Source organism: Juglans microcarpa x Juglans regia, chromosome 6D (genome assembly GCF_004785595.1).
Source record: "Juglans microcarpa x Juglans regia isolate MS1-56 chromosome 6D, Jm3101_v1.0, whole genome shotgun sequence".
In the NCBI taxonomy this organism is placed as follows: domain Eukaryota; kingdom Viridiplantae; phylum Streptophyta; class Magnoliopsida; order Fagales; family Juglandaceae; genus Juglans; species Juglans microcarpa x Juglans regia.
Window position 1 is genome coordinate 4,353,720 of NC_054604.1, and position 14,867 is coordinate 4,368,586.

The 14,867-nt window shown below is 36.4% G+C and overlaps 1 pseudogene; it reads left to right on the forward strand.

Annotated features, from left to right (window-relative positions):
- Positions 1 to 2,524: 2,524 nt before the first annotated feature.
- LOC121234613 lies at positions 2,525 to 5,454 on the forward strand (annotated as a pseudogene).
- The last annotated feature ends 9,413 nt before the right edge of the window (positions 5,455 to 14,867 follow it).

Consider the following 14,867-nt stretch of genomic DNA (forward strand, 5'->3'; position numbering starts at 1 on the left):
ATTTTAACTTGTAGTTTATAATACTTATACTGTAGTAGCTATATAACTAATAGCTACTATATATATAGTAACTATATAATACTTACATTGTAGTAGCTATATAGCTAATATCCAATATATCTATATTTATATTAATTATATTAACTTGTATAGTTATCATAACCTATAATAGTTATAACTATATAGTAACTATATATAATACTTACACTGTAGTACCTATATAACATATAACTACTATAGTTAATAACTACTATAGCCGTATAGTAACTATATATAATACTTACACTGCAGTTATATAACTAGTAACTATAGTTAGTGTTATAATATTATATAAACTATAGGAGTATAGTTATCATAACTTATATATAGTACCTATATAATTCAGCCATTGTAATTATACTAAGTACTTAGAGCACTCTCATTGGATTAGCTAAAAGCTAAATCCAATGAGAATTTATCTATTGAATCATAAAATGTATTACATTGGAATAGCTATATTCCAAATATTTGGAATATAGCTACAGAAACTTCTAAAGTAATTTCTAAATTTGAAAGACAATGTTTATTCATTAAATTTATTTTATATCATTTGTTTCTCTCTCCCGAGGTCTCCATCAATGTCTTTCTAGTTTCTATTTTTAACCTATAATTTAACTAGATTATGATTAGTAATTAATATATAATATTATGAATAGTAAAATATGATAAAATAAAATAATTTCATAATTAAAAAAATTAAAATATTTTTGAAATTATTAAATATTTTTAAAAATAATTTCATAATCCAATGTAGAGATTTAATGTGAATAGCTAAAGTCAAATTCATCTTTCATTATTTTATTGTCATATAATAAAAAAATGGATATTCCAATGTGGAGATTTATGTGAATGGAATAGCTAAAAGTTAAATTCATCTTACATTCATAAAAAATGTACTTTAACTTTAGCTAATCCAATGAGAGTGCTCTTAGAGCATTGGCATTGGACTCATCAAATGAGTTCAATCTTCAAAATTTGATGAATTCATATTTAAAATCACTGCATTGGATTCACCAAACATTAAAATCTGAAACTTTGACGAATTGTGCATTCCAATTCATCTTCAAATTTGAAGAGTCACTATTCACACTCTATAACTATTATTTTATTTACTTAAATTATTGTTTCCTAATTTTGAGCCACAATATATTTAAGTTGGGAAACAATAATTTAAGTATCAAATTAAATTATTAATTAACATATAGTTAGTATAATTGTAAAATATGAAAAAAATAAATTAAAAATATTATTATTAAAAAAATCATATTATATTATTATTTTGATGAATCCGATGACTAATTCAATGTGGGGTTTTGGATAGGGAGGTTTTGAGTTTATGAAAAATATGTACTTTTCACCAAATTTTGAAGATGAAAATGATGAATCCAATGTTAATGCTCTTAATATGTACTTAGTATAATAGAAACAATATATTTAAAAATAATATACTAAATATATTAATTAAAAGTATTATAATACTATTATTAGTTTCATTTTTATACTTTTATACTTTGGAATATTATTATTAGTAATACAATTATAAATATATTAACATAATAACCGTTCGAACGGATATTTATCGAGTTTGACGAGATGCCATGGTTATTATAGACCCAGTTCGAATACAATGAAACAAAACTCTCTCATTCGAACCAGCAACCACCGAGAGCCTCCGAGTTCGCCCCTTAACTCCACCGCGAAAACTACCACTCAACCGCCGTAGGAACCCCACATTTGAACTTCTAAGAGGTATTGGTCAACTCTCCACCTCTATTGTTTAGTTTTTTGCACGAATGGGATGTGTTTGGGGGGTATGGATTTCGAATCCGAAATCCACCCATTTTGGTGTATTCCGTGGAAATAACATCAAAATAATCGGTAGAAATGATTGGGCTTCACTCCTTAATCATTTCTACCGATTAAAACAAAGGATAACATCTAGATATGAAGTTTTTCAGTTCAGGGCTGAGTCGACTCAGCCATTTCTGTTTGGCTTCTTCCGTTCAAACAAACTCTAGTCCGTTCAAACTCCTAGTTGCCAAATAGCATTATTTCTGTTCGAACAAAATAAGTTCGTTCGAATGAACAGAAACTCTATTCGAATGAACAGAACAGTCCATTCGAATAGAGTTTTCTAGTTTGAACAGACTATGTTCTATTCGAACGAATTATTTCAATTCAGTTCAATATACTATAATTCTTCAATAATATAATTTAAATATTATGGTTAATTATATTCTAACTTTCATTATGGTTAAACAGTATATCAATGGCATCCAGCGGAAGAAAACGTGCGAGAGATCAGCCCAGCCAAAGTAGTGGATCAACAGCTCATGCTCTGGAGACGAGGTCTACACTTGTCGAGCGTCCAGTCATTTTGTCTGACTTCTCCGATCTTTCATGGGAGGGACGGAGCATACAGTCCATCTTCACCGAGCGGGGATTGATACCAATCTGTGAGCAGCGGGGGACTACATATCCAGAGATGGTGGGTGAGTTCTACTGTGCCATGGGAAAACTTAGCGCTGATGCTCTGTTCTACACCATATCAGTCCGGGGAGTGAGTATTAACTTCTCTCCACACATTATTGCTGAGTTCCTTGACATTTCCCGTATAGCCGACGCAAATCCTGCAGCGGCTACACGGGGACTAGCGGTTACACCATCTGATTCCGACACACCGGCCGCATCCTCCACACTAGCCCCGAATGTAGATTCGGATGCTACTTCGGATGGAAGTGAGAATGAGGATCTACCTGATGATGGTCTCACAGACGATCAGGTGCGTCAGCTAGTGCGAGACCCATCGGCTCCTCCATATGATGGAAGTAAGGTGATCCGACAGGCCGATTGTATAGGATTTTTTAGAATGCTTTATTTGATTGTTGGCTATAACATCGATCCAAAAAAACACAACACTGATTTCAGGATCGATCGAGCCAGATTTTTGCTGCGGATAGCACAGGGAGATCCCATTGATCTGGCATTGTATTTATTCATCCGCATTCAATCGGAGTCACGCTTTTCCAGTGGAGGTAGTCTACCATTTGCACTGTTGATATCTAACCTCCTATTCCGATCGGGGGTTACAGTGTCAGCCACTGAGCGAAGGTCGCCACAGATGGGGCCCATTAACAAGATCACATTCAGCAAGAGCCAGGGGCACTTGCGGAAGACTGCACCAGAACAGCCTAGTGATCCTCCCACATATCCAGCTTCTAATAGTGCTGCCGCTGTTGAGAGACAGCCTCCTGGGGCTACTTTGGATCAGGTATGAGCTCTGTTTGTGGAGTTCGTTGAGCCCATCATGGAAAAGTTTAGGGATCTAGAATGATCTATTAAAATGTTACAAGAGGATGTTGATATACTAAGGAATCAATAATTATGATCGTTTTAGTTATTATTTTACTTTTTTATGTTGTATTGAACATTATATATTTGAGATGTAATTAATGTATGGTTTTTCTTTCTCTTGTTTACTATTTTGTTTATTTTTTTAATTTTACTTGCCGTTCTTGATAATATAAAAAATGATATTATCTTTAAAGTTATATTTATATAAATTTAACATAAAAGAAATCATTATAAAGTTTTGAAGTTAATTACATAAAGTAATTTATGAATTTATAAATATTTTAACTCACCTCAAATCATAATATATAATATATATACATTTTTATATTTTGAAAATGATAACAAATTAATGGATAAAATATTTATTATTTTAATGGAAAAATATATGCACAAATCCATACTAATAAAAAAATTAATTGAATCTCTATCCGTTTGAACAAAGAAATTTAAGTTCGAACGGCTATTAACTTACCTCGGGAAAAATAAATTAATTTCCCGCCAATATTATTATTCGAACAGATTATATACTATTCGAACGGACATTAATTCCATGTTCGAATATATTTTGTTCCGCTCTAACGATTTTCCTTTTTGAGACGATTTTGTTCGTCACAAAATATCTTGTTCGAATGAATATTTTTCCGTTCGAACGAATTTAGTAGTTCAGACATTTTTTGAGACGTCTCCAAAAATGACTTTTAAGGACGAAAGTCCCTAACAAATTTTGTCCTTAAAAGTCAAATTTCTTGTAGTGATGGATAGCATAATGCAAGCCAAAGTTGTTTAACATGCTAATATAATCACAAAAACGAAGAAGACTAGTGTTCAGAAGTCATAGTTATTTTGTAATGCAATATTCTGATTTATGTCATTAACTTGGTGCTTTCTTTTCCCCAGGTATGGTTTTTATGATGAGTGTTTGAGAAAATATGGAAATGCCAACATCTGGAGATATTTCACTGACCTTTTTGACTGTCTGCCAGTCACAGCATTTAATTGAAAGTCAGGTTTGAACTTTATAGTGCATGCCATCTTATCTTGATTATCCGCGCGCTCATAATCACATTTAACAAGCTTATTATATCCTAATGTTGTTTATTTGTTATTGTGACTTGCAGATCTTCTGCTTGCACGGTGGACTATATCCCCTGGCCTGATCCTTAGATACTTTGGATAAAATCTGTGCTCTGGACCGTATTCAGGAGGTACATTCGAAGCGTTACTGCATATATATTTTCATTGGCTGCTGACTATTCTTCCTCGTTTGTTTTTTCTTTTATCAGTGCTCTTCCTTGTAAATTGATATTGTGGTCTGGAAGCGGACATACAATGGAATACCCCATTACATTGCTGTCACCATATCCATTACCTGTAGCCGGCATAACACATCGATGTATTTAGAACAGCCAAAGCTGTTTGAATGACATCTTACACACTTACCTCTACTTACAAATAAAATCATAGTAAAGAAAGTTAGAACAGATTCCAGTAATACTTCACTTCACTCTGTGGCCGCTTTGAGTCTTCCATGAAAGAACTGCCATTGGAATATTGTCAGCAAGTATTTATATGAGCTGTAATGCCTTGTTCATCTAATCTAAGCCCATTTTTTTTTTTGTATGGTAGTAGGTTCCACATGAGGGTCCCATGTGTGATCTCTTGTGGTCTGACCCCGATGACCAATGTGGGTGGGGAATATCTCCTCGAGGTGCAGGATACACATTTGGACAGGATATCGCTGCTCATGAGTTTAACCATACTAACGGCCTCACTCTTATTTCTAGAGCTCACACCAACTTGTCATGGAAGGCTACAATTGGTGTCAGGTTCGAGAGTGGAAAGCTGAATCATTTTTTAAAATGCTGTTTCTGTTGGTTACTAATTATGTGTTTTCTCCATTTCCTGTTAGGTTACGTTGTTCAGTGCTCCAAACTACGCTAACGGAGTGGAAATATGGCTGCAATTCTTGAGATTAGAGAGAATATTGAGCAAGATTTCCTTCAATTTGACCTGGCACCTCGGCAAGTTGAATTCGATGTCAAACGCCAAACTCTAGATTAATTAGAACTCAATAAATGTGGTGTGTTGTGCGAATGATGAGTAGTAAAGCTCCTATCTAGTATGACGTTCTGGTGGCCTTTCTGTTTTGTCTTAGGGATTGTTTGGAAGATGGAATAGTTTCATCTTATCTCAGACGATCTTTTTTTTTTTTTTTTTTAAGAGTCAAGACCACATGTCCATGAGTAGCCCTGTCCCAATTTTATTAATAAAAAACCCTTACTTATGGCGGAGGAATACCGTGGAAACAACATTACAAATTAAAAAAACAACAACCTCACCTCTCAAAACAAATCCCAACATCCCAGAAAAAAAACAACACACTCAAAACAGAAAAAACTAAATCCGAACACTCCTTATATACGGACATCCTAACTTCTCCAATCCAATAATACATTTAATATCCACAGGTAGATCTGAAACTGAAAACCATACTCCATTACAACCTTTGGCACCACATCGAGCCAACCCATCCGCCGCAGCATTAATCTCTCTATATGCATGATTCGTAGAAAATCTAAGTCCACCAAATAAATGCAAAATTTCATCCCAATAATCCTCTAGATACCACAACCCACATTTCTTATCTTGTAACCATTTTATTACTAACATAGAATCCATTTCAATTTCCACATCCCGAATACCCAACTCCCGAACATTCCGTAGACTATATAATAAACCCAAAACTTCTGCCGCATTATTAGTATTTTGACTTGTAAATTTTACAAAACCACAAACAAACTCCCATTTATCATTCCGAACTACACCACCCACACCAGAAGGACCCGGATTCCCAAACGAACTTCCATCTACATTTAGTTTAAACCACTCAGTCTTTGGCCTTGACCACCTTACTTGTTTCATAGCCAACGGAGATATCTGTGTAATCGGCAGCTGCAGATTTTTCAAAATTTCTTCATCACACCTTGATATTCCTTTTGACTCCTTCAACCTCAAGACAATCCAGGAAAGCCAATGCAATATCGAACACCAAACTGAACTTACAGACTCAAATTTTCCTTCCATCCGTGCCTTGCAGCGTCGCCACCATAGTCTCCATGTAATCACGGAAAGAATAATACCCAACAGTTGACCCTTTTGTGTGGACCCTCTAGCAATTCGGTGCCAACTATCTACCCGTCCTCTCCAATTAATCCCAGCCATATTTCTCATGCCAAGTTGAACAACACACAAGCTCCAAATCTTCTCTGCAAATTCCCCTGTTGCAAGAACATGACTCATATCCTCATAAGCCCTGAGTACACAACAATCGCATCTTGAAGCAATTTGAATTCCCACTTTACAGATCCTATCATCCACAGCCAAACATTCATGCATATCTTTCCACATTATTACTAAAATCTTCTTAGGAATAGCCGAATGCCATACCCATTTAGCCCAAGGAACTTCCAAAGCTCTTGCCCGAATACACTGTCAAGCACTACTAGTAGAAAACTCCCCACTTGGATTCTGAAGTCATATCAACTTATCCTTATCGTGTTTCAGACAACCCAGTTGTTCAATTAACTCTTCTGCTTTTTCTATTCCCACTAATTGTGAAAATAACTCTCCATTCCATCCACTCTCTGTTTTACAATCCTTCAATAATAACTCCGGCCTCTCACTAATTTCTTGTTGTACATAAATTGGGCCATTTACAGACCAATTATCCCTAAAAAAAAAACTTTTCCTTCCCTCACCTTCCATCTTGAATTTTCCAGCACCTTATTCAACGTCTGCATAATATTTTTCCAGAACATCGAACCTTTATTCATAGGCACCAGAGTTATATGCTTTGTCCCAACATATTTGTTCCTAAAAAATGACGCCCATAACGATGTTCCTTGAATCAAATTCCAGACCAACTTCATTTGTAATGAGCTCTGCACTTCCTGCAGATTACGGAGACCAATCCTCCCTCCGAAACTGGACTACAAATACTACTCCAAGCCTTCTATTTCTTTTTTTCCTTCCCCTCCTTTATACCCCAAAAAAAGGTGCACATAAGTTTCTGAATTTTATCCACCACTGATTTGGGTACTTTTATCACTGCAAGACAATGAATTGGGAGACTCTATATCACATGTTTTAACAATAAAAGACGAGCACCAGAAGACAATAAACGAATTTTCCATCCATCTAAACAATTTCTGATCTTATTTATAATAACTTCAAAATGAGCACTAAGCAACCTACCGGAAACAATTGGAACTCCTAAATAAGTGAACGGAAAAACCCCTTTCGAAAACCCCGTCATCCTTAAGATCATCCGATGCCTTCCTTCCGAAACATTTTTGGAAAAGAAAATCGAAGATTTCCTATTATTAACCACTTGACCCGCCCATTCCTCATAGACTTTCAGAGTATTAATAATCGCTCATATTGAAGCTTTTCCCCCATTAGAAAATAAAACAATATCATCCGCATATAGAAGATGTAAAATAATAGGCATACCTCGAGGCTGAGTAAACGGCTTGATCTTTCCCAGATCCAATTCTCTCTTTATCAACCAAGTAAAAATCTCTTCAACTATCGTAAACAAATATGGCAACAACGGATCACCCTGCCTCAACCCTCTTCCACTTTTAAAAAAACCCTTAGGAATCCCATTAATCACCACCGAGAACCAAGGAGTAGTAATACATTGTCGAAGAATACCGCAAACTATTTCTGAAAATCCAAAAGCCCGTAAAATATGCATCAAAAATTTCCAATTAATACTATCATAGGCCTTGGCTATATCAACTTTTAACATAACATTTCCACCATGGCATGATTTATTCATACTATGGACCATTTCTTGCGTTAAAATAATATTCTCGAAAATGCTCCGACATGGAATAAAAGCCTCTTGTTCAGGTGAGATTATTTTTTTTAACAATGGGGAAAGCCGATTTACCAATATCTTTGAACAAATCTTGTAAAATACCGAACACAAATTGATCGGTCGAAATTTATCAAAACTTTCAGGACTTTCCACTTTCGGAATTAATACCAAAAAAGTGGCCGTATAAAATTGGGGAAAATCCACACCGTTAAAAAATTCAGCTACTGCGTCAACCACCTCACTTCCAATAATATGCCAACATGCGCGATAAAATCCCGACCCAAAACCATCCGGACCCGGACTACTGTCACTAGGAATAAATAGGAGAGCATCAAAAACTTCATTTAAACTCGGCACCTGACGTAACTCTTCATTATCCTCTGGTAAAATGACCTCTTGAACCAGCCCCTCCAAAGAAGGCAAAGAACGACTCGCCCCTGCTGCTAAAAAATTATGAAAATGAGAAATAACACCATCATGAATATCCTCGGGCGATGAGAGTATAGATTCATTCTGCATTTTCATTTCACGAACAAAAAGGGACTTTCAACTTCGCATAGCACGGAAAAATTCTGACGAAGCTTCCCCCGATTTAACCCAAGTTAACTTCGACTGAGAAGCAATTCTCTGCTCTTCACGATCCAGCCAAGTGGAAAGCTCAACCTGTGAAGCCACCAAGTCTAATTCAACATGTTCTAAATACCCTACCTGTAAATCCCGTTCTAGCCCCTCAATACAATTTTGAAGATTTTCAATATGTATTTTCATTCGACCAAAAACATTTTTATTCCATTCCTTCAATGCTACCTTAACACGCTTTAATTTAATCATAAGTTTTAGTAAAGCCGATCCTGCGAACACCTCCCCACCCCAAGCTTTATCAACACAATCCAAAAATAAAGGATGGGAAATCCACATCTGCTGAAATTTAAATGAAGGGAATCCATACTTCACAGCAGGCCTCTCCATAGAAATTAACATAGGGGAATGATCAGATGAAGACCTATTTAAATATTTTAATTGAACATTCTGAAATACTTTCATAGCAGAAACATTCATCAGTCCTCTATCTAATTTCACCCAAGATCTGCTAAGACCTGAATGACCATTACACCAAGAATATTTCGGACCAAATGATTGAATCTCCACCAATCCACAACCCTCAATACAATTATTAAAATCATCCATCGCTATCACTGGTCTTGGCCTACCCCCACGTCTCTCATTATCATTCCGAATGATGTTAAAATCACCAATCACCATCCATGAACCCTGCTGAGTGCTGAAAGACAATAAACTTTCCCATAATCTCCTACGCTCCTAATAGTAACATCTCGCGTACACAAAAGTTAAATAAAGCTCTTTCATACTTTCCTTTACCACTACAGAAATATATTGATCACCCATGCTCACCAAGGTTACTTCAGTATCCTCTGACCAAAACATCCATAACTTACCCCCAACCCCAATATTCGAACAACAGTCTGCAAACTTCATTTTATCCTTCCAAATTGTCATCCGAGCCTGATCCAACATTGGCTCCACAATGACAAAAATTTTAGGACGAAATTTAGAAACTAATTGCTTTAAACGCCGCCTCGAAGTACCAACACCGCGGACATTCCAGAAAAGATAAGAGGTATTCATAAACTAACTCTAGAGGGTTTACTTTTAACCCTTGTTGAGCATCGTACTTTGACTTCTTTGATACTACTATCCTTCTCCTGCCTCATATCAGAATCCGAAAACACCAGTTTCTCTTTAGCCAAATTTTCTAATTTTTCTCCCGCCTCTGTATCGAACCCAATGTTTATTTCTATATTCCTGTCCAACTCAGAAACCCCTCCTTCCCCTGCACCTCCTCAATCAGTTCACCACCATTTGTTGTAATTTGCATATCCCAGGACCCCCCTCAGCGTCTCTTACAATCCCATCCAGAACACAAACATAAGTCAGTAATGAATGATCATTCACCAAAAAAGAATCCACCAAAAAATTGCTTGAATCATGTTCTTCCATTTGTTCCACTGCTCTACCAACCTCCACATTCCTACTTGAATTTAGGCACAACTCCCCACTTCCAACTGGTATATCAATTTCCAAACCACCACCACTTCGATCAACCCTTCCCTCCTTTTCTACCTCATTTCCAATAAGACTAGGAACCACCTCTATATCCTGTGACACTGGTTCTTCCACCAACAACTCATTATCATCCATTTTACCTTTTCCTTTATACGAAATCTCCGTCTCCAGGAAAACAAACCCTTCATCCTTTCCCTCCTTTAACATTTTATCGGACTGATCTTCCTTTGCATCCTCTCCATTCTGTAAATACAAAACATTACCAACCTCTACATTCTTTCCAGACTTATCTACCTTTTCATTACCTCCATCCTCCTTCTCCTTCTCCTTAGACACCCAGACTCTACTCGATTTAATGTGCTTCCAATTCTTGAACTATTTTCCTTCCTTTAACTTAGATTTACACGTCTCTAAAGTATGGCCTTGCACTTTACAGCAAGAACAATAAGCTGGCAATGTTTCGTACTCCACCTCCTGTAAAATACTTGTTGGGTGTCTCGGCGTCCCAATCCAAATGGAAGAAATTGGATCTTGATCAATCTTCATAAGCACAAAGACCCTCGCACCATCAGTTCTGGTCGCATACCGTGTTGCATTATCTCTTCGAACGAAGACACCAATAGGCGCCACAATGTTACGTAAATATGCTTCTTGATATAGATTAGGGGGGAGACCAGGTAGCATAATCCAGACTGGCACCATAGTTGGCTCCTCCTCTTCTTTAAAGTCTGTTGTCCATTGAAAGGTCCGGTAAGCAGCCCCTTCAATATCACAACTCTCCCTTGAAAGAGCCTTCAGGAAATCATCTTCATTCGAGAATCTCACAAATACGTTTCGTGTCTTTCGCATCACAGAAACCACTGGTTGCGTAGCAAGACCCCATCTGCTATGAATAAATATTCTAATATGATCTAGAGAAGGCCTTTGCCGCAAAAACTTCAGTACCAAAGAGAACTTAAACGGAACCGCAGACCGATCCAATTCTTCCTTTGTAAACTGTACAAAAATATCTCCATCCACATACTTGGGTTGCCGAAACGGAATACTCACCTCAAGAATGGCCTGAGGGTTATGTCTCAGCAAGTCCACATACGATCATTGCCTGGTTTGTGACGCTGACGGGAGTTGGGTACCCCCTGCAGAATCCATACACATTACGGCAAGTCCCTCCCTAGGCAGGGAGAACACTTTCCGTGAATTTTATTTCTTGGAGCATTCTTGCTTTATTAGTACTCTCATACAATCTCATCTCATCTTATTTCCTTCTAAAACATCACTCAAATACAAATACTTTTCGATTACAAATATTCAATTTTTTCATCTAATCATTGCCTAATCATTATAACTTTTTCAATTTCCAAACAAAACAAAAAAAATTAGGGTGACACTAAAGCCACCGAGCGAGGAATTCTCCCGACATGTGTATTTCCTTTTTTTTATGTATTTTTTTAATCATTTTAAACATTTTAAAAAAATTTACAACATCATTAAAAAACACCTAATCACTAAGTAAAAAAAAAATGTTGCGACCCATTATCGGGATCTTTATTATTTTCAAAAAATAATTCAACTTTTTCAAATCTCAAAATAAAAATTATATTTTAACAATAATTTAATTTTATAATATTTTTATTCAACTTTTTCTCTCTCATTTCTCAAATTTCCATAAAATATCATAATTCAAATTTTCACTACTATTCACAAACTATTTCATTACTATTCACAAATCATTTCACTATTATTCATGTAACACCAGGGCCAAGCAAGAAATTCGCGTCCGAATTTTTTTAATATGGATGAAAAGCCCACTTGGATTTTAATGAGTAGTTTTGAGAATACGTTACGGGCCCCAAAAATTTATTTCGGCGATGTATGAGTTTTTATTGAGTTTGTTAATTAGGTTAAATTCAGCTAATATTTTATGGACCAAGCACGATTTTTTTTTTATTTGGTTTTCAGCCCGACAAGTTATGTAATTTTTTTAGGATGAGTCGAGGTCCAAAAGTTAGAGAAAAAGCCTATCCATTAGTCCCATACAAAAGATCCAAGGCATGGGCCAAATTACTTTAGGCTAAAGAGCCCAAGCTCGTGGAAACAATATTCCTAAACTCCACACATGCAAGGTTTCACGTCTGTTTTTCCTACTTCATGCACGTTTCTCTTTCCTTATTTTTTTCTCTAGGGTTTTATTGTTTCCTATATATTTACACATTCATTATCCTCAACCAAAAACTAGAATAGCCGCTTCACTTTTTTCTCCCTCTCCTCTCAGTTTCCCATTGCCGCCGCACCACCTTAAGGTATCCATTGCCCAGCCACGCGAAATCGTAGCCAGCCATCCCCGACATCGCATCCTCACAATTTTTCCACAGCCACGGCCTCCTCCTGTTGCAACATCGCAAGCCCCATCCCATACTCAGACTATTTTACAGCATAACCACCACCACCACGTCGTAGTCTCCTCCCTCTCAATCACCGCGCAAGGTAAACAACCTCCACAACACCGCCCTACACCACTGTCGCCCAGCCGTTGAAAAAAAAATAGAAACCACCCACGAAACACTCTGTTTTACTGCACTGAAACAGAGGAAGTAGTCTCCCCCACCGTGAGCCACCAACCTGCCACCCCACACCGCAGCCTCCTCCATGTCATCCCCACCTAACAGAGAGCATCGTTGGGTGCTCACCCAAGTCCGTCGCTCCCCTCTCGGTAAGCCAGCCCCGAACTCACCCATTCTCCTCTTCCTCCCTCTCTCTCTCTCTCTCTCTCTCTCTCTCTCTCTCTCTCTCATTAGTGGGTCTCTCTCGCTCATCACTCTTTTTCAGTGCGCCGCCGTCCCAACAGCCACCATCCACTGCAACCCAGCTTCGCCATGACCTCCTTCCCTATGGTGCCACTATCCCTTAGTTTTCCTGGGGTAAGTTGCTGCAGCCACAATATCTCTGTTTTTATTCTCTTGTAGTTTACTTAAAAGGATATATATATTCATATATATATATATATATATTTATATGCATCCGTTAGTCTAGTAGATGTAGAATTGTTACCATTATGCCCTCTGATCATGAAAGCTTTAATCGACTTTTGGTTTTGGAGGGGTTTCTTGTGGGCTGCTGTTATTATTATTATTATTATTATTATTATTATTATTATTATTATTATTATTATTATTTTGGACTTAGACGCTTGTGATCTTTTTTATGGTTAAGTTGGTTTTTTTTTAAGAGACGAATTTTTTTAACGGATTATTTATTAAGTAAATACTAATGGTATTTTAGAATTAAGTGATATTTTAGTGTTATGAGAATTTTAGGTCTTGAATAATTAAAATAGGTTATTTTAGCCTCTTAGGTTTAAATATTGAAATACGTGTTCGATTGAAAATTTATAGAATTTACGTGATTATTTTATAGGTAACGATTAATATTTATTCGGCATTATTGGTGAAATTTTTTGAAAGGCTAAGAAGTTCAGGTAAGCGAGGTTCTTATGCTAGACTTTGCATAAAAAAGAAAATGAACTGAGGTTGATTTATGAAAATGTGCATTATATGTTTTGAAACAAAAATGTGAAAATAACCTCAGTTATTTGTTGGTCATTACTCATTGGACTCTGATGAAAGAGAAAGCATTTTTGTCATGACTAGTGTAGGCATAAACTTATTTTTGACATTCTATTTCTGACCTATGCAAAATGAGTGAATATGAAAATTTGTGCATGATTATGTAAATATGTTTTGCTTTGATTATGAAGATGATATGATTTTGTTCAGTACTCTGTTTGGATAAGATGTGATTTCTGAAAACCTTTAGCATGACTCTCTGATTCTGAATTTGATTTTGTTTCTGCACTGTTCAGTTACGGCCCTGCCACGGGTGATAATAGTGGCATACGGCTCAACCACGTATTATAATAGTGGATACGGCCCAACCATGAGTAATAATAGTGGATACAGGCCAACCACAAGTTATAATAGTAGATACGGCCCAACCATGGGTAATAATAGTGGATACGGCCCAATCACGGGTTATAATAGTGGATATGGCCCTGCCACGGGTTATAGTAATGGTCTCTGTTTTGAGTGCACACCTTGGTGACAAAGTAATTTATGTTCTGCTTGGTTATCTGCAGATGAACAACCCTACCACGGAGGTTATACACGGCCTCTGTTCCGATATAATGTTTCTGATGATGATCATTTATGCTATGCCAAATGATATTTTCTAATGAAATTATTTCTAAATCTTCACTCTGATATTTTGATAACGTGTTTTGCTTCCGCACTCTGAAAATGAAAATATTTTGTTCTATATTATGATCTCTGTAAATGTTTCTATGTACACATTAGTATATGTTCTCTGCTTACTAAGTTGTTGTTAACTCACCTTCTTATCTCCACAATATTTTTCATATGATGTTGATGTCCCAATTGGAAGTCAAGAATATAAAGTGTTAGCAAGACTGACGATCGTAGATGAATAAGTGCCAAATAGCACAATTATT